The 26,546-nt window shown below is 34.3% G+C and overlaps 1 long non-coding RNA gene across 2 annotated transcripts in view; it reads left to right on the top strand.

The window, feature by feature from the left end:
* The window catches only part of LOC116562333, a 311,253-nt gene extending 285,067 nt beyond the window's left edge, over nucleotides 1–26,186 (top strand). The window contains exons 3-5 of one of the 2 annotated variants that reach the window (XR_004273880.1): nucleotides 17,406–17,457; nucleotides 22,653–22,848; nucleotides 26,082–26,186. This is a non-coding gene — a long non-coding RNA (uncharacterized LOC116562333). Of the gene's footprint in view, nucleotides 1–17,405; nucleotides 17,458–22,652; nucleotides 22,849–24,493 lie in introns of both variants that reach the window. The other variant, XR_004273881.1, reaches the window with a different exon arrangement.
* The last annotated feature ends 360 nt before the right edge of the window (nucleotides 26,187–26,546 follow it).

The raw sequence follows: 26,546 nt of genomic DNA, 5'->3' as shown, positions 1-26,546 counted from the left end.
ATTCAAGTTGTACGATTTAAAAAATATATTCTAGATATTAATCTTTTGTTGGCTATATTGTTTACAAACATTTTGTACTCCATATACCTCATATTTTCATTCCCTTAGCAGACTCTTTCACAGAACAAAGGTTTTTATTTGAATTGAGTCTATTAAAACAACATGGATCAGGCTTTCGGTGTCACAGCTAAGAATTATTTGCCTAGCCCTAGATCTCAAATACTCTCTTCTACCTATTTTCTAAATTTTATAGTTTTACATTTTACATCTAAGTTGGTGATCCATTTTGTGTTAATTTTCATATAAGCTGTGAGATTCTTTTTAAAATGTAATTACTGATACGTTATAGCTTTAGTCTTCCACTTCAGTATTTGTTATTCTTTCAATGTCTTCTTTTTTTCACATCCTTGTGTGTTACTTGTCCATCTTTTTTTCACTCCAGTTTCACTTATTGATACTGTTTTTGAATGTATCTCTTTGTATAACCTTTATACAGGTTGCTCTCTCTCTACATGTATCTCTATGTATATATGTATGTATGTATATATGCATATATATGTATATATGTGTGTGTGTATATATATGTATATATATGTATGTATATATACACACATATATACATATATAGGTGCATATGTGTGTATCTGTCTACTGGTGCTGTCATTGTACTAGTTTCAGTGAAGTATAGAACACGTCTCCCTTTTTTCCTTTACTATATCCCATTTAAAATTCAATTGTCTTAAATATTTCCTTTACACACATTTAGAAAATTTAAATATAATTTTTGCTTCAACAATAATACATTTCAGAAAACTCAACAGAAAAAAAAGCTATTGTATTTGCCATATTTTTACCAAGTTTTTTCTTCTTCCTGATTTTCTGAGGTTTCATATTTTATCATTTTATTTCTCTTTAGGGACATTTAGCCATTCTTTTAGGATACACCTTTGGAAGACAAATATTACTACCTATCCTTCATAAAAATACATTTTTTCCCAAAAGGACATATTCATAGCCTATAGGATTTTGAACTGGCAGATCTTTTATTTCAGTACTTGAAAATACAATTCTACTTCTATCTACATAAATTTGAGGCAAAATCTACTGTCACTTGATTTATTTTTCTCTGATAGCTAACATTTTATATTTTCTGGCTACTTTCAAGTTTTTTTGTTGCTTTTAGTTTCAGAAGTTTTAATTATTCTGTATGTTAGTGTGAATTTGGAGGGTTTATCCTATTTGGAGTTTGTTCCGTTTCTTGAAATTATAAATTTATCTTGCCAAATTTGAAAAATTTCTTATCGTTCTTTTTCTTTAAGTACTTTTTCAGCCCATCCTCCTTTTTATGTCTGCCTGTGACTCTGATAACAAGAGTGTTATGTCTTTCATTGCAGTCCCACAGATTACTGAGGCTCTGTTAGTTTTTAAATTTTAGCCTATGTTTGTTGTGGTATCTAGACTATGTAATTTTTATTGTTTGATCATCTAGGTCACTGATTTTTTTGTGTAGCCTCCATTCTGCTTTTCAGTTCATCTACTGAGTTTTCACTTCAGTTATTATATTTTTCAGATCTAATATATTCATTTGGCCCTCCTTTACAGCTTCCGTTTTTTTCTTTAGTGTTTTCATTTCTTTGCTGAGTGTTTTGATCTTTTATTTGTTGCAAGCATGTTTATAATTGCTAATTGAAGCATTTATGTAATCACTACTGTAAAATTTTGCTAGATAATTCTATGTTATCTCAGAGTTGATATCTATTAACTTTCATTCTGTTTGAGATTTTTCTATTCCTTTTTGTAAGATTTACTCATTCCCTCAAGCATGTATTCTTTCAGTTACAAATAATCCATTATACTCTTAAAGTTATTTTAAAATGTAGAATGAAGTCATTATTGAGTTTTGACACCCTGTTGTGCTATCAATCAGTAGGTCTTATTCATTCTTTTTAACTATTTTTTGTACCCATTAACTATCCCCACCTTCCCACTAGCCCTTACTATCTTTCCCAGCCTCTGATAACCATCCTTCCACTCTCTATGTCCATGAGTTTATTTGTTTTGATTTTTAGATGCTACAAATAAGAGAGAACATATAATAGTAGTCTTTCTGTGTCTGGCTTATTTTGCTTAATATAATAATCTCCAGTTCCATCAATGTTGCTGCAAATGATTGGACCTTATTCTTTTTTTGGCTATATAGTACTCCCTTGTGTATAGGCACAACATTTTTTTATCCCTTAATCTGCTGATAAAAGCTTAGGTTACTTCCAAATACTAATTATTGTAAACAGTGTTGCAACAAACTGAAAAGCAGATATCTCTTTAATATAGTGATTTCCTTTCTTTTGCATAGATTTCCAAGCAGAATGATTGTTGAATAGTATGGTAGCTCAATTTTTAGTTTTTTTAAGAACCTACAAACTGTTTTCCATAGTGGTTGTACTAATTTACATTCCCACAGTGTATGGGGGTTCTCTATTTTCCACATCCTCGCCAGCATTTATTATTGCTCATCTTTTGGATGTAAACTATTTTAACTGGGGTCAGATGATATTTCATTGCAGTTTTGATTTGCATTACTCTAATGATCAATGATATTGAGCACCTTTTCATATGCTTGTTTGCCATTTGTATATCTTTTCCTGAGAAATGTCTACTCAAACCTTTTCCCCAATTTAATAAATCAGATTACTAGATTTTTCCCCGTATAATTGTTTGAACCCCTTATATATTCTGGTTATTTATCCTTTGTCAGATGGGTAGTTTGTAAATATTTTCTGCCATTCTGTGGGTTGTCTCTCCACTTTGTTGATGGGATCCTTGCTGTTCCAAGGCTTTTTAACTTGATGTGATCTCATTTATTCATTTTTGCTTTGGCTGCCTATGTGTGTGTAGGGTATTCCTGAAGAAATGTTTGCCCAGGTCAGTGTCGTGGATAATCTTCCCCAACGTTTTTTTGTAGTAGTTTCATAGTTTGAAGTCTTATATTTAAGACTGTGTTCAATTTTGGTTTGATTTTTGTATATGGAAAGAGATAGGAGTCTAGTTTTATTCTTCATATGGATGTCCAATTTTCCCAGCACCATTTGTTTAAGAGATTGTCTTCTCTTGGGCATATATTCTTGGTAGCTTTGTCAAAAATGAGTTCACTGTAGGTGTGTGGATTTGTTTCTGTGTTCTATATTCTGTTCCATTAGTCTATGTGTCTGCTTTTATACCAGTACCATGCTGTTTTGGTTACAAAAGCTCTGCAATATAAAGTCAGGTGATGTGATTCCTCCAGTTTTATTCTTTTTGCCTGGCATAGCTTTGGATATTCTGGGTTTGTGTGGCTAATGTAAACAGAATTGCTTTTTTGATTTATTTATTTTTTTGCATTGTTCACTGTTGCCATATAGAAATGCTACTGATTTTAGTATGTTGATTTTGTACCCTGCAACTTTACTAAACTTTTTTTTTTTAATCAGTTCTAGTAGTTTTTTAGTGGAATCATTAGGTTTTTCTAAATACATTATTATATCATCTGCAAACAAGAATAATTGGACTTTTCCTTTCAAATTTGGATGCCATTTATATCTTTCTCTCGTATAATTGCTCATACTAGGGCTTTAGGTGCTATGTTGAATAACAGTGGTGACAAATGCAGGTTTTAGAAGAAAGGCTTTCAATTTTTTTCCATTCAGTATGATACTATATTGCTTTTATTATGTTGAGGTATATGCTTTCTATCCCCAGTTTTTAAAGAGATTTTATCATGAAGGGGTGTTGAATTTTATTTTATTCAGTGCTTTTCTTTAGCATCAATGAAATAATCATATAATTTTTATTTTTCATTCTGAGATATGATGTATTGCATTGATTGATTTGTATATGTTGAACCATACTTGTATCACAGGGAGTAAGACCTACTTGGTTATAATGAATGAATGACCTTTCTAATGTATTGTTGAATTCAGTTTGATACTATTTGGTTGAGAATTTTTGCATTGATATTTATCAGAACTATTGGTCTGTAGTTTCCTTTTCCCTTTGTTCTGATTTTTATTTTAAGTTCTAAGGGTACATGTGCAGGATGTACAAGTTTGTTACATAGGTAAACGTGTGCCATAGTTGTTTGCTGCACTTATTAACCCATCACCTATGTATTAAGCCCACCATGCATGACCTATATTTCCTAATGCTCTCCCTCCCCCCAACCCACTCCCCAACAGACCCCAGTGTGTGTTGTTCCCTTCTTGTGTCCATGTGTTTGCATTGTTTAGCTCCCACTTATAAGTGAGAACATGCAGTATTTGGTTTTCTGTTCTTGTGTTATTTTGCTGAAGTTTCCCTTTTTTGATGTGTCTTTGTCTGGTTATAGTATCTTGATAACACAGTCCTCATAATGAGTTTGGATGTATTTTCTCCTCCTCTGTTTTCTGTAATACTTTGAGTAGCATTGGTATTAGTATTAGTTCTTCTTTAGACAATTGGTACAATTCAGCAGTGAAGCCATTGGATCCCAGGCTTTCCTTTACTGGAAAATATTTTTACTATAGCTGCGACCTCATTACTTGCTATTTGTCTATTTAGGTTTTGGATTTCTTCATGGTTTAATCTTGGTGGGTTGTATGTGTCCAGGAATTCATCAATTTCTTCTAGATTTTCCAGAGTATTGGCATGTAGTTTGCTCATAGTAGCCATTAATTATCTTTTGAATTTTTGCAGTATCAGCTATAATGTCTCCTTTATCATTTTCAATTTTACTTATGTGTATCATCTCTTTTTCTACATCTGGCTAAGCATTTGTCAGTTTTGTTTAACTTTTCAAAAAACCAGCATTTTGTTTTACTGTATTGTTTTTTTTTATTTCAATTTGATTTATTTCTGCTGTGATCTTTATTATTTCTTTTTTTTACTAACTTGGGGTTTGGTTTGCTCTTGCTTTTCTGATTATTTAATATGAATCATTAGATAGTTCCCTGTTAGTGCTGCTGTTGTTGTATCCTATATGTTATTAGATTGTGTTTCTGTTATCATTTTCTTCAAAATATTTTTTAATTTTGTTTTTAATTTCTTTTTTGACCCACTGGTCACTCAGGAACACGTTACTTAATTTTCATGTATTTATATAGTTTCCAAAATCCTTTTTGTTATTAATTTCTAGTTTTATTCCATTGTGGTCAGTAAAGGTGTTTGATATTATTTCAATTTTTGGATGTTTTAAGACTTGTTTTGTGACCTAACAGATAGTCTATCCTTGAAAATGATCCATGTGCTGAGAAAAAGCATGTTGAATAAAATGTTCTGTAAATACATATTAGATCCATTTGGTCTACAGTGCAATTATGTCTGATGTTTCTTTCTTTATTTTCTATCTGGAAGTTCTGTTCAATGCTGAAAGTAGGGTGTTGGAGTCTCCAGCTGCTCTGGTTTTGGAACCTATCTCTCTATTTAGCTCTAATAATATTTTATTTATATATGTAGGTGCTCCAATGTTGTGTGCATATATTTGTTAAATTGTTACATCTTCTTTCTACGTTGTTCCATTTATCATTATATTGTGACCTTCTTTGTCTCTCACAGTTTTTATCTTGAAATCTATTTTCTCTGCTATAAGTATAGTGACTCTTGTTCTTGTTCAGCTCCCATTGTCATGAAATCTTTTTCTTAATCCTCTATTTTCAGTTTAGTGTGTCATTATAAGTGAAGTGTGTTTCTTGTAGGCAACAGATCAATAGTTCTTGATTTTCATCTATTCAGCCAGTCTATGTCTTTTGATTGGAGAGTTTAGTCCATTTACATTTAATGTTATTATTGATAAGTAGAGGCTTACTTCTGCCATTTTGTTACTTGTATTATGGTTGTTTTATATTTTGTTTTCCTTCTTCTTTTTCTTCCTCTAGTGAACATAATTTTTCTCTGGGGATATAATTTAGTTTCTTGCTTTTTATATTTTGTGTCTCTATTGTATGTTTTTTGGTTTGAGGGTACTGTGAGGCTTGAAAATACTACCTTATAACCCATTATGTTAACCTAATAGCAACTGAGCACTGTTTGCATAAAGAAACAAACAAGCAAGCAAGCAAGCAAGCAAGCAAATAAATAAATAAACTAACAAGAATTCTATACCTTAATTTCATCCCCTTGCTTTTTAACTGTTTGTTGTTTCTATTTATATTTTATTGTACTGACTATGTCTTGTAAAGTTGTTACAATTACTATTTTTGATTGGTTCATCATTTAGTCTCTCTGCTTAGGATAACACTACAGTTACAGTGTTATAATATTCTGTGTTTCTCTGTGTAATTACTATTAACAGTAAGTTTTGTACCTTCAAGTGATTACCTACTGCTCATTAATTTCCTTTTCTTTCGGATGGAAGTACTCCCTTTACCACTTCTCATCGAAAAGGTGTGGTGTGGATGAAAACTCTCAGCTTTTGTTGGTATGGAAAAGTCTTTACTTCTCTTTCATGTTTGAAGCATATCTTTTGTGAGATAGATTCTTCTAGGATAATGTTTTTAACTTGAGCACTTTAAGTATGTCATGCCACTATCTCCTTTCCTGTAAGGCTTCCACTGAAAAGTCTGGCGCCAGATGTATTGGAGTTCTATTGCATGTTATTTGTTACTTTCCTCCTGCTGCTTTTAGGAACCATTCTATCTCCTTGTTCCTTGGGTGTTTTATTTTTAAATGCCTTGAGATAATCTTTATTGGGTTAAATATGCTGGTGTTCTATAACCTTCTTGTACTTGAATATTGATATCTTTCTTTAGGTTTGGTACATCCTCTGTTATTATCCCTATGAATAAACTTTTCATCTCTCTCTCTTTCTCCACCTCTTTTTTAAGGCCAATAACTCTTAGATTTGCCCTTTTGAGGCTATTTCTAGATCCAGTAGGTGTGCTTCATTTTTCTTTCTTTTGTCTCTTATTACTGTGCATACTCAAATAGTCTTCTTGAACTACACTATTTCTTTCTCCTGCTCAATCATTTCTGCTATTAAAAGATTCTATGGGCTGGGTGTAGTGGCTCATGCCTGTAATCCCAGCACTTTGGGAGACCAAGGTGGGTGTATCAGTTGAGGTCGGGAGTTCCAGACCACTCTGGCCAACATGGTGAACCCGGTCTCTAACAAAAATACAAAAATTAGCTAGGTGTGGTGGTGGGCACCTGTGATCCCAGCTGCTTGGGCGGCTGAGGCAGGAGAATTGCTTGAACCCGGGAGACGGAGGTTGCACTGAGCCAAGATCATGCCATTGTACTCCTGCCTGAGCAACAGAGCGAGACTGCATCTCACGTACGATAAAAAAAAAAAAAAGACTCTGGAGCATTCTTAGGTATATCAATTACATTTTTTCAGCTTCAGAATTTCTGATTGATTCCTTTTAATTATTTTGATCCTTATATTAATCTAATAGAATTCTGAATTCTTTGTCTTCATCATATTGAATTTCCTCAACACAGCTATTTTTAATTCCCTGTCAGAAAGGTGACATGTCTCTGTTTATCCAGGCTTGGTCCCTGGTGCCTCCTTAAGTTCATTTGGGGAATCCCAAGATCTTGCTTGGTGCTCTACTAACCTGTGTCTGTGTGGGACCTAATGTGCAAGAAAAAGTTCCTTTAGTTTTCCCTATGCTTTTTCTCAAGCAGTGTTTCTCCATAGCCACCACAGCTGGTAATGTGCTGCATTTCATCTGAAGTGAGCAATTCTCAGAGGCTCACTGAATGCCCTGATTTAGTACCTGGGTATCATTGTGGTTACTCAAGGCCCAAGGGCTCTTCAGCTAGCAGGTGATGAATGCTGCCAGGACCGGATCCTTTCCTTCAAGACAGTGGCTTCCCCTCTGCTCTGGTCTAGGATGTGTCTAGAAATGTTGTATAGGAACTAGGGCCTGGACTGTGGGCCTTACAATGGTGACCTGCTATAGCTGAGCTGGTATCCAAGATGTTAGGCAAAGTCCTCCCCACTCTTCCCTCTCCTCTCCTCAAGTGGAAGGAAGAGGTCTCTTTTGGAGCTGAGCACTGTGTGGTTGAGGATAGGGGAGGGGTGATGCCAGCACTCTCTTGGCTGCCCCAGCTGGTGATTCAGTATGTCCCATGCACCCTCAGTCCACTGTCCCTGGGCCTGGTTCAGCACTAGGACTCACCTAAGATTTGCAGTCCTTATGGCCTAGATTGCCTTTAAGTCAACTTGGAGACACAGCACTGTAGCCCTCTATGGTGAGATTTGTGGGAACTCAAGTTCAGACTGCTGGGAGAAGTGATTCCCCTGGCTAGGGCTGGTTTAAATACCTCCACTGTGGGTGGGCATCAGCTGAGATTGGTCTGGTTTTCCTTTCATTCTAACAGAACAGCACCGAGTTCAATGCCTCACAACAGCTGTGTTCTACCTCTCCCTCCCTCAGGGTCCAGACCCTCTCTTTGCGCCATGCTGCTGCTACTGGGAATGGGAGAGGGGTGGCATCAGTGATTCAGGACTATTTTCTCTATCTCTTTAGTGGCTTTTCTTGTGATAGGAAATTAAAACCAGGTACTATGAGGGCTCACCTAATTTTTGGTTCTTACAAAGGTGTTTTCTTTTTCTCTGTAGATAGTTGTTAACTTGATGTCCTTAGGTGGGGGACAATTGGTGGGGCCTTTTATTTAACCATCTTGCTCTACCCCCACCTCATTTATATACACACACACACACACACACACACACACACACACACACATACACACATAAAATTGTGTTTTAGGTTTTGGGGTACATGTGAAGAACATGCAAGATTGTTGATATGAGATGCTTTTCAATTAAAATAGGTACATTTTGGTATCATGGTATAAGAATATTAATCACAAATATTGTATTTCAATGATTTTCTATGACACCATTCTTGCAAATGAAGCTGAGGGTGCCACGTTATTACCACTAGGTAGAAGTAGAAGTCCATCTTCCTGCCAACTGCTGCAAACATGTGAAGGGGAGAGGAATCTCCCCCTTACTGCTAGGTGGGGTCAGGGGTGCTACTCACCACAAAGCCTCCACTAACAGTCTGGTCAGGGTGACCATTTTACTGGTAGTGGTGAAATCTGAACTCTCTACCTGGCCTGTGCTGTCGGCACCCTTTCAGAAAGGGGTGAGATTTTTGTTGCTGCTGGAGGTAGAAACTCATATCAGTTGTGTCAACTAACATAGGGAAAGGGGCTGCTGGCTCATTATTGGTCAGTAGCAATGTCAGTCCTGGCTTTCTACTTGGCTTTTTCTAAGACTCCTTTATTGGAGTTAGAGCACCTTGTTACAGCCTCTGAAAGGTCGATGTCTAACATCCCCACTCAACCTATAGCAATGTAGGTAGGGGTAGGGGTGGGCTCATTTTTTTTCTGTGTCATCAGGTTGTAGTAATGAGGTTATTGACTAAAAGCTTGCTGCCTTGATAGCCTGCCCTTTCTCTAGATAAAGTGGGGATTCTTGTCTTTGTGTCTTTGTCTGTTGGTGTTTCTGGGTTGCCAATTTATTATACTCCAAGTTGGGGATATATGAATCAAAAATAAATCCTGGAGAACTCACTACGGTGTTGTGTCTTGGACCTTGAGATCGATAGCCAGTGTATCTTCTTCTGCTTACCTGCAGGAGTCTTAGTATGTTGGTTTTATATATGATCAAAGGGGTTTTAGCTTTTCATAGCAGGATAGGGAAAAATACATGTGCAGATGTTCCTGGACTTATATTGGGGTTACACCCTCATAAACCCCTAGTAAGTTGAAGATTTTTATAAGTTGAAAATACATTTAAAACACCTAACCTACCAAACATCACATCTTAGCCTAGCCTACTTTAGACTTTGTTTTGAGACACCAAAATTTTTAGGTACAATCATCTTATTTATATATTTTATTTCATATATGAAGTATTTGTAAACCAAAATATTTCTGTTTATCTTCAGTGAAAAAGTCATTCATATCTTGGACAGCTTCAGGTGTAGTAGCTGTAACAGTTTGTACAAGAAATAATTATACGGTCAAATATTTTGAATATGTTTTCATCATGCATTTTGTTAAAACCCAAAGAACATGAGTTCCAGGTAAATATTGTAATGACAGTCTTTTCTGTACCTCCTTGCCATTCAAATTCATGTCAGTAAATGTGACAGCAAGGATAAAATTCATAAAGCAATTTAGCCACAGTTTCTGACATGAGAGAAGGAACGATGTGTAAGTTATCTTTATGTCCACACAAACCAGCAAAGTGTCTGGCAGAACACTGATGGCTTAATAAGTATCTGCTGTTGGATATTTTAAATCATGTTTACCATGTGGCAGCATTAATAGAGATTTAAATCACATCCTAGTTAATTACTTCATCTGTAGTGTATGTTGTATTTCATTAAGGGATTATAACACTCATTCTGCAGTTCTTACGTATCTTTTTTTCCTCTGAATTTAAATTTGTTCCCACTAATAATTATTAATATATTATGGGTAACAAATACAGCAGTCTTATTAGAACTAATAATCTTTACTCCCGTTTTATGTCACCTGTTCTCTACTCAACATTAGCCAGAAGTTTAGTTCATCTAAAAGGTCTGACTTGTGAATTAACAATTCAGATTTTATTCCCTGGATGACCCACATCCCTGGTAACCATGATTTTGGGGGGCACAGTTTCTCAATTTTTTATTTATACTTTTCAGTGGTCATTTAAGCAGCAAGACTTATCCCAATGAATACTCTGTTCCAGAATATTCAGCCTTGTCCCATGATTGAACTGTAACCTTGTCCCCTCATACTAAGTAAATTATCCATTCCAGTAAAATAACTCATTTGTTTTCCTACCAGCCTATTAACATGGGAAGACCCAGATATATCTGCTGCAGCTTTATGTTTAGTGAAATGCTATTATGCTATTAAATGCTCATGGTATTATCTCCCACCTGGAGCCAGAAACTCGAAGCCAAAAGGGCATTAAGTTGTGGGAACAGAAGCATAAATTAGCCACATATGTCACTGGAAATCTTTCTGAGAAGATCAATTTCTTGGAATTCTAGCAACCAGGAACACAGCATTATATAATGTTTCTTGGTTCTAAGTATAGGCTACATTTTGCAGACTAATGGCTAACTACCAGAGTGTCATTTCCCAGTTAGCTCTTAAGCTGAGACTTCAAGGCTCCATTTCCATAATCAGGGACACCTCACCCTTTAAGTTAAGATGTGCAATCAATGCAAAGTTTCAGGTAATGAATAATATTTCCTGTCTGTATCAAGGAGACATTTTAAATAATAATCCAAAAGTGGCTACTGAATATGTTCAGGAACACCAAATTTCCAGTGCTCATGAATCACCTGGTGCAGCAAACTGTGCTAGAATGCCAAAATGTATGTCAGTATTAATTGCACATAGTAAAAATATCAACATGATGCTACAGGGATAAAGAAAATTGCAGGAATATGTCATAAGAATGAGATATACAGGACTTCCATATTAATTTCTCATGTATGCCTGTGCATATTAGGGATCTGTATATTGCTCTTAGCTGGAAAACTGTGATACCATCAATTATTAATACAAATGGAACAAACTATTGCCATTTATTAGGAGCAAATATATACTGTAAACTAAAAACTGAAACAGGACTAGATAAAATATCCTGTGAATAGGATCCAGAAGTTGCATTACTCACTTATCAGATGGCAACAAGAATCCCAATGTTAATGATAATCGTGGGTCCTAAGAACCCCTGAAAAGCTGGATGTACTACCATTTTCATATGTGGTAGATGAGAATTGGGTTATATGGAAGAGGGCAGCCTGGATTATGAAATTGGCAAGTATTTTAATTGTATGGGGGAAATGGTAATTGACTTATAGGTTTGACTTAGGAACATGAAAAAAATTAGACAACAAGCAGAACATTTCAGAGCTGAAAAGTGACTGTAGAGGTAGAAAATTTTTTTCTAGCTACTGTTTTCTTGACACATTTTCCAAATATGAGAAAAGAGCAACTGGGTGAATTTTGTATAAAGTACTTTGACAGAAGCCTCCTCCTAGAGGGCATAGACAATATCAGGGCTTTTGTTATTTTCACAGGAGTGGAGCCCGAGAAATTAGAGTCTCTAGAGGTTAGGATTCTAATGTGAAGAGATATGTAAATAAATGACCTCAACACATGTATTAAAATGTAAGTTTTATTTATTTACTCAGGTATGATGAGGCCAAAAGACCAGGAGACAACTGCCAAAGGTTATTATAACTACAGATCCAAAGGGAAAGAGACACGCTGCACTATGAGGGAGGCACATGGAAAAGCAGCAGGGTTGGTCAGGAGGAAGATAGACTGTGGTGAAATGTGGGCAAGAGCATTTATTGTGTTCTTTTGCAGAAAGAAACGGGCAAGGTTGTGTGAGCAGGCTTAGAATTGGCTAGTTGGAGTCATTTTGGCAGGCTCCATTTTGTAGGAGCGCTTCCTAGTTGTCTGGTGTCTGACTCCGGAGTAATTAGGGCAAGAAAATCATGGCCCCGACTATAAGAATATGATTTTAAAATGTGGTTGGGGATATGGGTTCTGGGTTAGTTTGTTTGCCTGTGAAAAGCATGATTGCATGTGAGTTCTTTGTATCTTTGGGAATCAACAAATATTGGGGGAAGCAGTTCTCCCAGGATCAGCAAGTCCCTAATATGTGAAAACATGAAAAATACAAAAATATTACAAAGCATAATTAATATGGCTCACAGTTGGTTTTCTTTTTTTTTCTTTTGCCATTATTTGAAATACAAGGTGAGATTCTCAGAATCTAAGTAGATAACCTTCTTAAATTCAATGAATAGTTGTTTTTAGTAGAGGATTAAATAGAGTTGACTAATTGACTAAAAACTGGAACACAAGAAAGTCTAAAAAATCCAGAATTCATGGAGAAAAAAATTCCACAGATTACTTAGAACAGGATGTAAAAGCTATATAAGACACAATAAAAAATCTAATATATGTTAATTAAATTCTAAAAGAGAAAAGAAGAAAATAATATGACAGAAGAAATATAGAAAGTCACCAAGAATTCTCCAAAGCTGAAGAAAGTTATTAAAGTATAGATTTTAGAGCTTCTGTAAACGTTAGTTGGAATATGCACAAAGTAAACCACACTGAGACATATCAGGATAAGCACAACCAATAACTCAAAGCAAAAGCAGCAGCCAGACCAAAAAAGAAATTTCATTTCCTTCAAAGCAACAATAATAATGACAAGCTAATTTTTGTTTTGTTTTGGCTTGTTTTGGGACAGAGTTTTTCTCTTGTTGCCCAAGCTGGAGTGCACTGGTGTGATCTTAGCTCACTGCAACCTTCACCTCCCAAGTTCAAGTGATTCTTCTGCCTGAGTCTCCCAACTGTCTGGGATTACAAGCACCTGCCACCATGCCCAGCTAACTTTGTATTTTTAGTAGAGACGGGGTTTCACCATGTTAGTCGGGCTGGTCTCAATCTCCTGACCTTAGTTGATCTACCTCCCTTGACCTTCCAAAGTACTGGGATTACAGGTGTGAGCCACTGTGCCTGGCCAAAACAAACTAACTTTTAATAGAAAATATGGAAGCTCAAAATTAATGGAACAAGATATTTAAAGGGTTTGGAGAAAATATTGACAACAAAAACAAAGAATTCATTGCTAACACACCAATACTAAAAGAAATACTAAAATGATTCTTTGGAAAAAAGAAAAAATATTTTAGACAAACCCATCAAATATCCAAAAGGTTAAATATGTGGATAAAATTAATATCAATTCAAAAGAATAGTAATAATAAATAATAAATGCCTTGGTTTTTAATATTTACATATGATTAAAATGCAGAATGACACAAGAGGAAAGCATTAAGAATTCTAAGGTTATAGAAAAATCAAAGAGTAAAGAGATATCAATTAGGTTCTAATTATTCAGGAATATATGATACAATCTCTTCCGGACAAAAAGAAGTACATGAATGTTTAATCAATATACTAATAGAGGAAGGAAATAAACATTTGATTAAATCAAAAGAGGAAACAAAAAGAGACAAAATACATATATAGCAGATGTATCAAATAGAAAACAAATAGAAAGATAAAAAATATAAGCATAATACAGAACTCATTTCAAATGGAAAAAGACAAAATATTCAAAGACAAATATTACTAAACTGGTTAAATCTAACAACTATGCTCCAAAACATTAGATGTTAGGGATTTGACAGAATTAAACACTCAATATCACCCATTTGTGTTCCGAAAAATAATGAAAATTAAACTATAAACCAATAGGAATAGGCACTTCATTAATATAAATAGGATTATACACAAAAATTCTTCAGAAACCATTATTCTTCATGAATTAGTAAGAGCACTTCCCTAAAGATAGGGAATGAAGAAAGGCAGTAATTGTCTTCATTTTACATTTTAATGCATAGCTTGGTCAGAGCAATATAATGGTGAAAATAATTAAATTTATAATGATTAGAATGTAAGAAAATAAACTGGCATTATTCATGGAAGGTTGATAGTGTGTGTAGTAATCAAAAAATTTTATGGATGAACTGTTGGAGATAAATAAATTTTCATTATAACACAATTACAGTTAGAAATATATTTAGTATACCTGCAATAAAAAATTGAAAATTACAATTGGTATAATTTATACCAATTTCTCTTTTCAGTACTACTGAAAGGGGGCTATATCATGTTCCTTGTTTGGAAGATTCAGCTTTTTTTGAGAGATGGTCTTATTCAGTTGTTCAGGCTGTAGTGTAGAGGCATAGTCATGGCTCACTGCAGCCTCACCCTCCTGGGCTAAAGTTATCCTCCCACTTTGGACTCCTGAGTAATTAGGACTACAGGTGTGTGCCACTATGGCCAGCTATTTTTTTTTTTTGCTAGAGACAGGATCTCATTATATTGCCCATGCTGGTCTCAAACTCCTGGCCTCCAGTGATCTTTCCACCTTGCCTCACAAAGTGCTTGGATTATAGGCATGAGCCACCAAGCCCAGCAGGGTTCAATATTTTTAATATGTTGCTGCTTCCAGTATCCTTACATGCATTTAATAAATTTACAATTTGATTTATTCCATGTGTTCTGTGGCTGGAAATGACAAATGAATATTAAAAGTCATATGCAAATTTAAAGGCAGGAATACTTATGACAATAATAAAGAAGAATGAATCTGAAGGCATTATAATATGGATACAAGATTTATAAAGCTATAGTTGTTAATATTATGTGGTACTGACACAAGCTAGACACTGCTACCAAATGGAACATAGTATTGTCTAGAAACAGACCCTTTAAATATAGTCAGTTTATGACAGAAGTGATACATAAGTACAAAAGAAATACATAAGTACAAAGGAGATAGCATGATATTTTCAATTAATGGTGCCACTGCAATTTGATATTTAAATGGAAGTATGATATAGTTTTTATATATGTATGTGTTTGTACATAGATAAATGCCTCTTTCACAGTCACACCATACACAAAAATCAATTGATGAACTATAAATCTAAATATAAAATGCAAGTCTACAGTTTCTTGAAGATAACAACGACACACTTTATGACACTGAGGGAGACAACAGTTTCTTAAATACTATAAACAGTACTTACCTAAAAGTGAAAAAATATAAACTGTATGATATTAAGAGATGTTTTTTCTTTAAAACAAACCATGAGTGAAAAAAAAGCTATTATGTGGGAGAAGATGTTTTCAATGTATACACATGAAAAAAGATAGATAATATAGAATAAACATATAGACAGATGGCAAAACAGACAGAGATATACTACATAGAGAGACAGATTCCTATACATAAAAAATATTCCCCAGAGATAACTTTTGTCCCTACTTTTTCACACAGATTTTCCTTAATTGGTCTATGTGATTAATAACATATATGTATTCTTTTGTTAATTTTTTTCCATAATTAAATGGCAGCACACTCAAAAAAAAATGTACAGACAGAGAAGCCAACAGAACCCATGAACAAAAATATAATCAGGTACTATATAAAAGCAAATGCCTAAATGGCCAATAATAAATGAAGTTTCTCAACATTTTCAGTGGGGGAAATGAGAATATATGTGCCTCTCCCTGTGAAAAATAAAACCAGCCAATAGGAAAAGTATATTAAAACTGAATTCATTTCTTAAAATCAGTGGAATCCTTTATCACAGAGCAATAAATTGCCTTTTGGTGAGCACTAAATGATAGTGGGCTTATGCAGAAGCTAATTTAGATAATTAATTCTACCACATAAGTGTTAGATACACACTTTTTTGGCACAGAGCAATAGATAAATACATATTAGTCTATAAAATCCATTTTATAACCCATCTTAATCAAATACTGTCTGCTGCATATGAGATACAATAGCATTACAGAAGATTTAGGCATCTGAGAACAATATTTTATGTGATAAAACAACCTTAAAACTCCCAGAGCATTTTAATATAATCAAGAATGTTTTTTAAAATATTAGCATAATAAACAAAAATGATCTTAGTGAAAAATACTAATATGAGAATGTAATGGACGCAAGACACTGTTCTAAGAGCTTTATGTATATTAATTTACTTAATAAAATCACACTGTGTATGAGGTTGATCACATTACATTTTCTGTTTTACAGATAACAGTGTTGAGGCAGAGAAGTTTAATAAACTGCCCAAGATCACTGTGCTTACAAGTGATGAACCCACTGTACAAATTTTGGCAATATGTTTTATATGAATTAGCATTTACTATCAGCATTTTAGAGTTAATTCCGTTTTATTGCTCTGTATTTATTTTCTCATCTTATTTCATTTGCAATCTATTCACTAATATCCCACAAATTTTGAGATTTAATAATTAAAATAGCAATGACTGGTAGTTTAAATTTTGGCTTATTGAAAAAGAAATGGGAATGACTTTCTGTAACATTTTGAATTCTTGAACATTTTATACTTTCCCTAAAGTAATGCAAATTCCCTAAGTAGTAGAATAATGCCTCATAAATCTTTCTGCCACATATACATCAAAGAGAGAATTTATTAAAAAATCTTACATTTTACCTTTGCCAAATAAAAGCTGTTTTTAACAGGTTCACATAGTTTCATTAATTTTCAGACTCCAATGGGAATTAAATTTGCAGATCATTAAATTTTTACTTCTTTTCTTTGAAATATCTCTAAATTATTATTTCTTTGTGAAAAGTAACAATATTATTTTACGTTTTTACATAATATTTACAAAATGCTACATTTTATAGCTATTCTCTCTATATGCCCAAATTTAACCAAGAAAATGGTTTCTATTTTATTACCTCAAAAATATTTGACAGTAGTGCTCTTTATGATAAGTAGAATAATGAAGAGGATGATAATTTCATTAACCGAAACTTTTTTTTTTTTTTTTTTTTTTTTTTTTTGCAGATGATAGAAACTTCATTGGCTTTGGCAAAGAAGAAATTTATTAGCTTACAAGGTAAATGGGGGAATTAAGTAATCAAATCATGGGAAGAGTAAGGATGCAGCTAAACCTTAGCATCAATGGGAGAATTTCAGACCCTATAGGAATCTACCTCTATTTTTCATCTATGTCTTTGATATTGTTTTGAAATTTCTTATTCTGGTGTGAGTTTTCCACATGTTAACGATCATATAACTAACAACTGTCAGACTTCCTGACTCACAGCATTTGCTACTTTGGAAGCACCCCCTTTCCGTTTTAAAAACACTCACAAAATCTACGTGATATTCCTACCTGGATCTGCTGCTCATCTTTGGGCAATGAACTTGTGTAATGGTGTCATGTTAAAATGGAAGAGCCCTTGAGAACCATAGGATTGGAATGGTATAATAAAGAATGTCTAAAAAGATGAAAACTGCACTTCCCAATACAGGAATAGGGTCACTGGGCTGACAAAGCAATGGTTTTCTATTTGGAATTAACATTGACAATAGTAATGGTGGTATTAGAACAGTATTTCGTTCATGTTATTATGATTGTTATTAAGAAAAATACCCTGGAAAAATTTGTTCCTAAACCTAGTTGGGAGGCAAAAATACATGAAAATATTACATAAAATCTCCATATGTTTTAGTGCAAGAATATTGATTTAAATACATGGAATAAAATAACCACTGAGACATCTCCAAATAAGGTTAAACTTCAAATAATTTTGTATATATGTATGTGTGTGTGTGTGTGTCCATACAGGTATATTTTTTGTTGCATTTTAGGTTCTGGAGTACATGTGCAGATCACGCAGGATTGCTGCATAGGTACATGCATGGCAATGTGGTTTACTGCCTCCATCCCTCCGTCACCTATATCTGGCACTTCTCACCATGTTATCCCTCCCTAACCTCCCTACCCCCAGTGTCCCTCTCCTATTCCCACCAGCAGACCCGGGGGTGTGATGCTCCCCTCCCTGTGTCCATGTGTTCTCATTGTTCAACACCCACCTAGGAGTAAGAACATGTGGTGTTTGAGTTTCTGTTCTGGTGTAAGTTTGCTGAGAATGATGGTTTCCAAATTCATCCATGTCCCTACAAAGGACATGAACTCATCATTTTTTATGGCTGCATAGTATTCCATGGTATATATGTGCCACATTTTCCTTGTCCTGTCTATCATCAATGGCCATTTGGGTTGGTTCCAGGTCTTTGCTATTGTGAACAGTGCTGCAATGAACATACACTCGTGTATGTGTCTTTATAATAGAAAGATTTATAATCCTTTGGGTATATACCCAGTAATGGGATTGCTGGGTCAAATGGATTTCTATTTCTAGGTTCTGGAGGAATTACCACACTGTCTTCCACAATCGTTGAACTAATTTACACTCCCATCAACAGTGTAAAAGTGTTCCTATTTCTCCACATCCTCTCCAGCATCTGTTGTCGCCAGATTTTTTAATGATCGCCATTCTAACTGGCATGAGATGGTATCTCAATGTGGTTTTCATTTGCCTTTCTCTAATAACCAGTGATGATGAGCATTTTTTCATATGTTTGTTGCCCTCTTATATGTCTTCTTTTGAAAAGTGTATGTTCATATCCATCACCCACTTTTGGATGGGTTTGTTTTTTTTTCTTGTAAATCTGTTTTAGTTCTTTGTAGATTCTGGATATTAGCCCTTTGTCAGATGGGTAGATTGCAAATTTTGACGCTAGCTGGTTGTTTTACCCATTAGTTGACACAGTTTCTTCATTGTGTCAGTGGTCTTTACCATATTATACATTTTTGGAGTGACTGGTACTGGTTCTTCCTTTTTATGTTTAGTGCTTCTTTCAGGATCTCATGTAAGACAGGCCTGGTGGTGATGAAATCACTCAGCAATTGCTTGTTCATAAAGGATTTTATTTCTCCTTCGCTTATGAAGCTTAGTTTGGCTGGATACGAAATTCTAGGTTGAAAGTCCTTTTTTTCAAGGATGTTGAATATTGGCCCCCACTCTTTTCTGGCTTGTAGGGTTTCTGCTGAGAGATCTGCTGTGAGTTTGATTAGCTTCCCTTTGTGGGTAACCAAACCTTTCTCGCTGCTCTTAGCATTTTTTCCTTCATTTCAACCCTGGTGAATCTGACGATTATGTGCCTTGGGGTTGCTCTTCTTGAGGAATATGTTTGTGGTGTTCTTTGTATTTCCTATATTTGAATGTTGGCCTGCCTTTGCTAGGTTGGGGAAGTTGTCCTGGATAATATCCTCAAGAGTGTTTTCCAGCTTGAATTCATTCTCTTCATCTCATTCAAATACACCTATCAAACGTAGTTTAAGTCTTTTCACATAACCCCATATTTCTTGGATGTTTTGTTCATTTCTTTTCACTCTTTTTTCTCTAATCTTGCCTTCTCATTTTATTTCATTGAGTTGATCATCAATCTTTTATCGTTTCTTCTGCTTGGTCAGTTCGGCTATTGACACTTGTGTATGCTTTGTGAGTTTCTCGTGTTGTGTTTGAGCTCTATGAAGTCATTTATATTCTTCTCTAAGCTGTTTATTCTCATTAGCATTTCATCAAACATTTTTTCAAGGTTCTTAGTTCCTTTGCATTGGGTTAGAAAATGTTCTTTTAGCTCAGAGAAGTTTGTTATTACCCACCTTCTGAAGCCTGTTTTGTCAATTCATTGGACTCATTCTCCATCCAGCTGTGTTCCCTTGCTGGTCAGGAGTTGTGATCCCTTCAAGGAGGAGAGGTGTTCTGGTTTTTGGTGTTTTTATACTTTTTGCACTGGCTTCTTCCAATCTTTGTGGATTTATGTACCTGTGGTCTTTGTAGTTGGTGACTTTCGGATGAGGTCTCTGAGTGGATGTCCTTTATGTTGATGTTGAAGTTATTTCTGTTTCTTAGTTTTCCTTCTAACAGTCAGGTCTCTCTGCTGTAGGACTGCTGGAGGTCCACTCCAGGCCCTGCTTGCCTGGGGATCACCTGCAGTGGCTGCAGAACAGTAAGGGTTGCTGCCAGTTTCTTCTTCTGTTATCTATCCCAGAGGGATACCCACCAGATGTCAGCCTGAGCTCTCCTTTCTAAGGTGTCTCTTTGGATATATGGGGGTCAGGGAGCTGCTTGAAGAGAGAGTCTGTCCCTTATAGGAGCTCAAGTGCTGAGCTGTGAGCAACATTTTTCCATTCAGAGCTGCTGGGCAGGTACGTTTAAGTCTGCTGCAGCAGAACTCATAGCTACCTTTTTTCCCAGGTGCTCTTTCCTGGGAAGTTGGGGCTTTATTTATAAGTTCCTAGTGTGTTGCTGAATTTTTTCAGAGATGCCCCGCCCACCAAGGAGGTATCCTCATCACAGTCTGCCCCTTTATATTAATTGAAAAAACATTTAAGTTTTTATAAAAACCTCTACCATGATTTTATTTTAATTAACTTATGATTTACTTTGTGGATAATTATTGAGATATTATGCTAATATCCTCTTCTATGTCATATATCTACCTACCATTCATAGAATCCACTAATCCATTGATGACTCCCCTCTCTATTCACTAGAGGGGGGACCACTATTGTGGCTGCCTAATACTAATTATATCATTCTTCCTACATTTTTTTTTCCTGCATTTGCTGCTCTCTTTTTGTCTAAGAAATTAGTATATACACACTACTTTTCTTAATGAAGTGAAAGTAGTGTGTATATATAATATGTAAATACACATACACACAAACATTTAGTCTAATGGATTTCCTTTCTATTCATTGGGTTCAGTCTGATACTCTCATTGTTTATTTGATGTTAAAATTATTCTAAATTTAGCCAATAAGAGCCATGTCAATCTGGCTACTGTGTTCTCTTCATGTTCCATTACTCTGAGCATTTCCTTATGTCTTATTTTTTGACTCAATATAATGTGCAAACTTATATTGTACTTTTCTTGTCCCCATTTTGAAATCAGCCATTTCTGCAAGGCTGCCTGCCCATTTTAGAAGATGGTATTTAGATACCAATACCCAAAAACTAGATGTGCGCAGTGCTTCTATGCCCTCCCAGTAGACAGAGCTGAAAAATATGTACAACTAGATAGATATGTAGATATACAGTTTTATTCTTATTTTTCTTGGGTTTTATATTTGTGAATCCAATTACTTGCTAAAATTTATTTGAAAGCCTAAATCAGTACTCACGATTCTTTTGCTTTATTCATGAACATGCTCAAAGTGACAAAAAATATGAGGCACCCCGTAAAGGTGTTCCCAGTTGAGATAAAATAAGGAAATGTTCTCCCTTCCTGTTTTCATCTTCATGCTATAAACAAGTGTCCTCTATGTGATCTGTTTAGGGCTACATTTTTCACGTCTTGCTGTTTTCATGATTTTGCTGTTTAAAATGACCCCAGGGTAGTGCTAAAGTGCTGCCTAATGTTCCTAAGCACAAGAAGCCTGTGATATGACGTACAGAGAAAATATGTGCTAGACAAAGTCCATTCAGGTGTGAGCTATAGTGCTGTGTTGACTATGAAATAACAATATATATTCAATAAAGTGTCTTTAAGCAGAAATACACCTACAACAAGGTTATGTAATGATCAGTTGACAAAAATGTAACCAGAGCCTCACAGGAACCTAACTATATATTTTTTTCTAAAAACAGTGGTTTTAGTTTCTGCTAATCCCCTATTCACAGCAATTGTACAGAACATAATACTTCAAATAATAAAAAACTAGTATGTATAGGCAAATGCACACATATACAACCATTTCTACTTATCAATGTGTATTTGTGTCTGTGTATGTATAAATAAAACTCACGAGTTCATATCAATATTTACAATTTCAGTCAAACACATTGGGGTTCTTTTCAGCTGTCTTCCTTTGCCAGAATTATGAATCTGTTCTCAGACAATGATAAACCTGATTCCCACACCATTAATACGTATACTTATTGTACTTTTTACTTATTATAAGTACTTATTTACTTTTTACTTATTGGAATAAGTATACATAAGTACTCACAATGTGCACTTATTGTACTTTCTACTTAATGTTACTTATTGTACTTTGTACTTCCAGTAAGTATTTGTACTTCCAATAAGTACAAAGTACAATAAATACACATTGTGAGTACTTACATTTATTCACAGATAACAATGTAAGTACAAAGTACAATAAGTACACATTGTGAGTACTTATGTCTACTCATAAATATTTTGGCATCTCTTTGGCCATATCCTTCACAGGCCCCATCTTGTCCATGCACCTGTCTGCTTCCTTGGCTTCAGAGCATTGCCTCCAAATCCTCTACAGCACAACTTCCTCCTCAGCATCCAGCCTTATGATGTACTGGGATACTGTGTTGCCCCACTCTCCTTACTACCTGTGCTGGGCTTTGAGGCTGACATCATTACACCTGTAAACCACAGGAGTGAAGAGAAGGTGAGAAGGAAAAGAGTGATGTTAAAAAAAATTGATTGAAAAGGAGATAGGATGACAAGAACATGCAGTGAATATATATGGCATATTTTCCTCTAAGGGAACATAATTTTATGAAGTTTCTGTTATAAACAACAAATGTATTTAATCTATCAATTATAAAGATACTACTATATGAAAATATGGAAGCAGTGTCAAAAGAGAGAGTGCATATTAGGGGTAAAAATATCATAGAATCCATACAATTGTACGCATAGGATAGTTAAGCTCCCTGTAAGTACTATACACAGGATTTTAGTGATATATGAGGAAACTTAGTTGCTTACTTCAATAGATCATAATGTCTTAATTAAATATTGGTGATTTTTAGTAATTATTTGAAATTTGGATTAAAATAATTATCTGAGTAAAGTCTCACAGAGATGTTAAAGCACATAAAAACACTACATAAAATACATGTTTGTGCATGTGAGAAAAGTGTGCATGTATAATAAATAAACCTGCCAAAAATTTGAATTTGGTACCAGACTTTAGAAAGCTGCTACAAATTAGAGGTGGCTAATATTTTAACATATCTTTCATTACTTTATATTGTATTAATAAATAGTGAAAAAGAGAAATTTTAAAATAGCCTATCTTGTATCTTACATTATTTAAAACTATTATATTATTACAAATCAGGTAATAATATAATATAACGTAACTGCTGGAAGTCCAATTTATATGTGTATTTCTAATTGTCTTCATTAATTAAATATTTGAAGTCAAATGCAGACATATAGCCAGCTCCAGAGATTCTTAGCAAATTAAAAGGTTAGTGATCTAATAATTTGGTTGGATAAATAAACTGCATAGAAAGGAAAATGAAGGTTTAAGGCAATTCTTGAAATAATGAAAGGCAAACAAATGCCTTTTTATTAATACAGGGTGTGTGTGTGTGTGTGTGTGTGTATGATTGATTGATTTGGCCTCCTTGATTTTTTTTTCAAGGCCTTGGCTAAGTATAAATCAGCATATATGTATATACACATGCCTTCTTTTTTATAGTAGAAAAAATCCTACATTTTCATGAATTATAAAAAATGTTGAGATACAAGAAAGAAATTGTGGAAAAGAGTGATCATACATTGAGTCATCTATTTCAAAATGCCATTGAGATCAAGTACCTATTCTGCCATAATTTATAATTTTTTATTTAGCATGTCATAATTTTTTAAATAATGTGACATATTAGTGTTCATATTTTCTCAGGATATATAAGCTATAGTGAAAAATTAGACGGAGTTAAAAAATTATTTGGAAAAAATAAAGCACTTTGTGAAAGATTAGAATTTATTTATATAAAACATCTAAAATCTCAGCATATTTTTAAATAATTCTACTCTGCATAATGCTAGAAGCAAGTGATATCATTTTAAGGATATGAAAAAATCTTTACTTTTCATAGTTAGAATACACTGAGTTTCTGTCCTTTGGAAAAACTTCTCCTATCTAGCATGTGGATAGTACCAGTGTTAAAATTAACAGAGATTATAAAAGTAACAGAAATTAATGAGCACTTATCATGTTCTAAGCACTTTTCTAAGCACTTTATGTTATTACCTCATTTGATCATTAAGTAGATCTTATTACTGCTCCCATTTTACAGATGAGGCAATTGGAACAGGATTAAATTGACTTGTCCAACCTGCTAGTATGTGGCAGAAGTCTGGTTTCAAACCCATTGACTAGGACTCAAGAGTCTGTGTAGATTGCCATTCTGCCATTCCTTCTCTCTTCATATCATTGAAATGTATGATGAGTTACAATCATTTCAAATAAACATGTAACCCATTTTATGTCATACATGTTTTCTTAAAATGTTAAATAGCCTATTTTTTCACAAACTTTATTACATTTTTGATGCACTAGAAATGCAGGATAGCTAATGAAACAATGATAAAGTCTCTCTGAAAAGGATAGCTTTTTCCTTTAGGAGTCATACTTTTTATTTTTGAGTTGATATCTAGAGGATCTGTTTAAAACAAGATACATCAAAGATCATGATAGAACTAATGACCTAGTTGTATCGATACAGTAATTGGTACCCAGAGCCCTCACTGCTTAAAAGAAAATGAAAAGAAAATAGTGATGCACTTCGCTCATGTTGGTGCTTCAGCTGGACTTGAAATGCAATAGAAGAACAAAGCTTTATTACTAAAGTGGAGAGATGTGAGGCTATCTCAAAAAAAAATCCTGGTAAATATTTAAAATGTCAAGATTTTGTGATCATAAAGACACTACTGTTGACTGACAAAGGTGAGCAATGGTGTTCAAAACTATTTCCTACCCTCACTTCTGGTAGTTTCTACAGTCATTTAATAGAAACCCCACAGCTTTTAACAGGCAAGCCTTTCTTTGGGAAATCGCAGTTTTACATTGCTATTTACTCATCTCATTTTGTTCTTAGGGAGACCAAGTGAAACATATTTACTTTGTTTTTAAGTTGACTATAGATGTCCATACATTCCACCATTATTTTGACCAGGAAACAATTTGTAAGTGCTCATCTTTTTCATTTCTTCATTACCTTTATTCTGAAATAAGAAGAATCCTAAAAGATGGGTGATATATTTATATAAGCTTCTTGTGTATAAATGAGCTGTGAACTCCAGGCACCACAGCTCATTCTCTAGTTGAAATTCTAGAATATAACTTTGCCAGCCAACTTTTATCATTGTGTGTGTGTGTGTGTGAGCACACCCTCACGTGTCTGCTAACTTTGTAATTTTCATGAAAGCATTGCTATCAAGTTGGCTCAAAGCATCTGTTACTTTAAGGAGAGCTCAGCCAGAGAGGGCTCGGAGAGCTCAGCCAGGAGAGCTCAGCCAGAACTCCAGTTACATGCTTCAACATGTACCAGTCTTGTTTCATTTACTGTCCCAATAAACCTCTCTTCATCACCATTGGATTAATTTAAAATGACTCAAAGGTATTATATAATCTGAAAGTATTCCATTTCTAAGATACAAGAATTCTTTCATATCATGTACAATCTTGTCAGTGTTGTAAAATTTCTCTTTTATAATTGCAGTGTTTGTGTTCAGTTGATATGTCTTTTATGTCTTTTTAAATCAATGCATTTGTAAAGTTAAGCCAAATCATTGATTTTATAATATTTTTCTACATTCTAGTCTGCTAACTGAATCTCTCTTGTATCTTTGACAATTTCCTTCATTCTTTTATGTTTCCTACAGATTGGAAGCCAGAATAAGTGCTTGTCCAGATTCAGATTTGATTGTTTTTGTGAAGAATCATTCATAGATGGTGCTGTATACTTCCTATGGCATTGCATCAGGATATATATATATATATATATATATATATATATATATATATATAATGTCCTATGGTATCTTTTTTGTAATTGTAACATTAGCTGGTTCAGTTGGGGACAACCTGGTCCATTACAAAATTCTTCATCAGCCTTTTATTTTATGGTTTTAGAAACCAAAAATAATTTTTAATTCGTGGTTTTATTAGGGCTTCCCAACTAATAATATTCAAATTTGATTATGTCTGAATATGTTTAGCTAGAATTCTATTTTAAAATTTCTTCATTAGTTATTCAGTAGAGAAGAGTCAGAATAAATACTTGACTGTTTTTCTTTATCAGTGTTCAGAATAATAAGTTGGCTCCCTAGCAACCAGAAAAGTTGAGA

This window comes from Sapajus apella, unplaced genomic scaffold (assembly GCF_009761245.1).
Source record: "Sapajus apella isolate SASKATOON/1434 unplaced genomic scaffold, GSC_monkey_1.0 scaffold32, whole genome shotgun sequence".
Taxonomy (NCBI): Eukaryota; Metazoa; Chordata; class Mammalia; order Primates; family Cebidae; genus Sapajus; species Sapajus apella.
The sequence above is the reverse complement of the archived record's forward strand: the minus strand, read 5'-3'. Positions and strand labels throughout refer to the sequence as shown.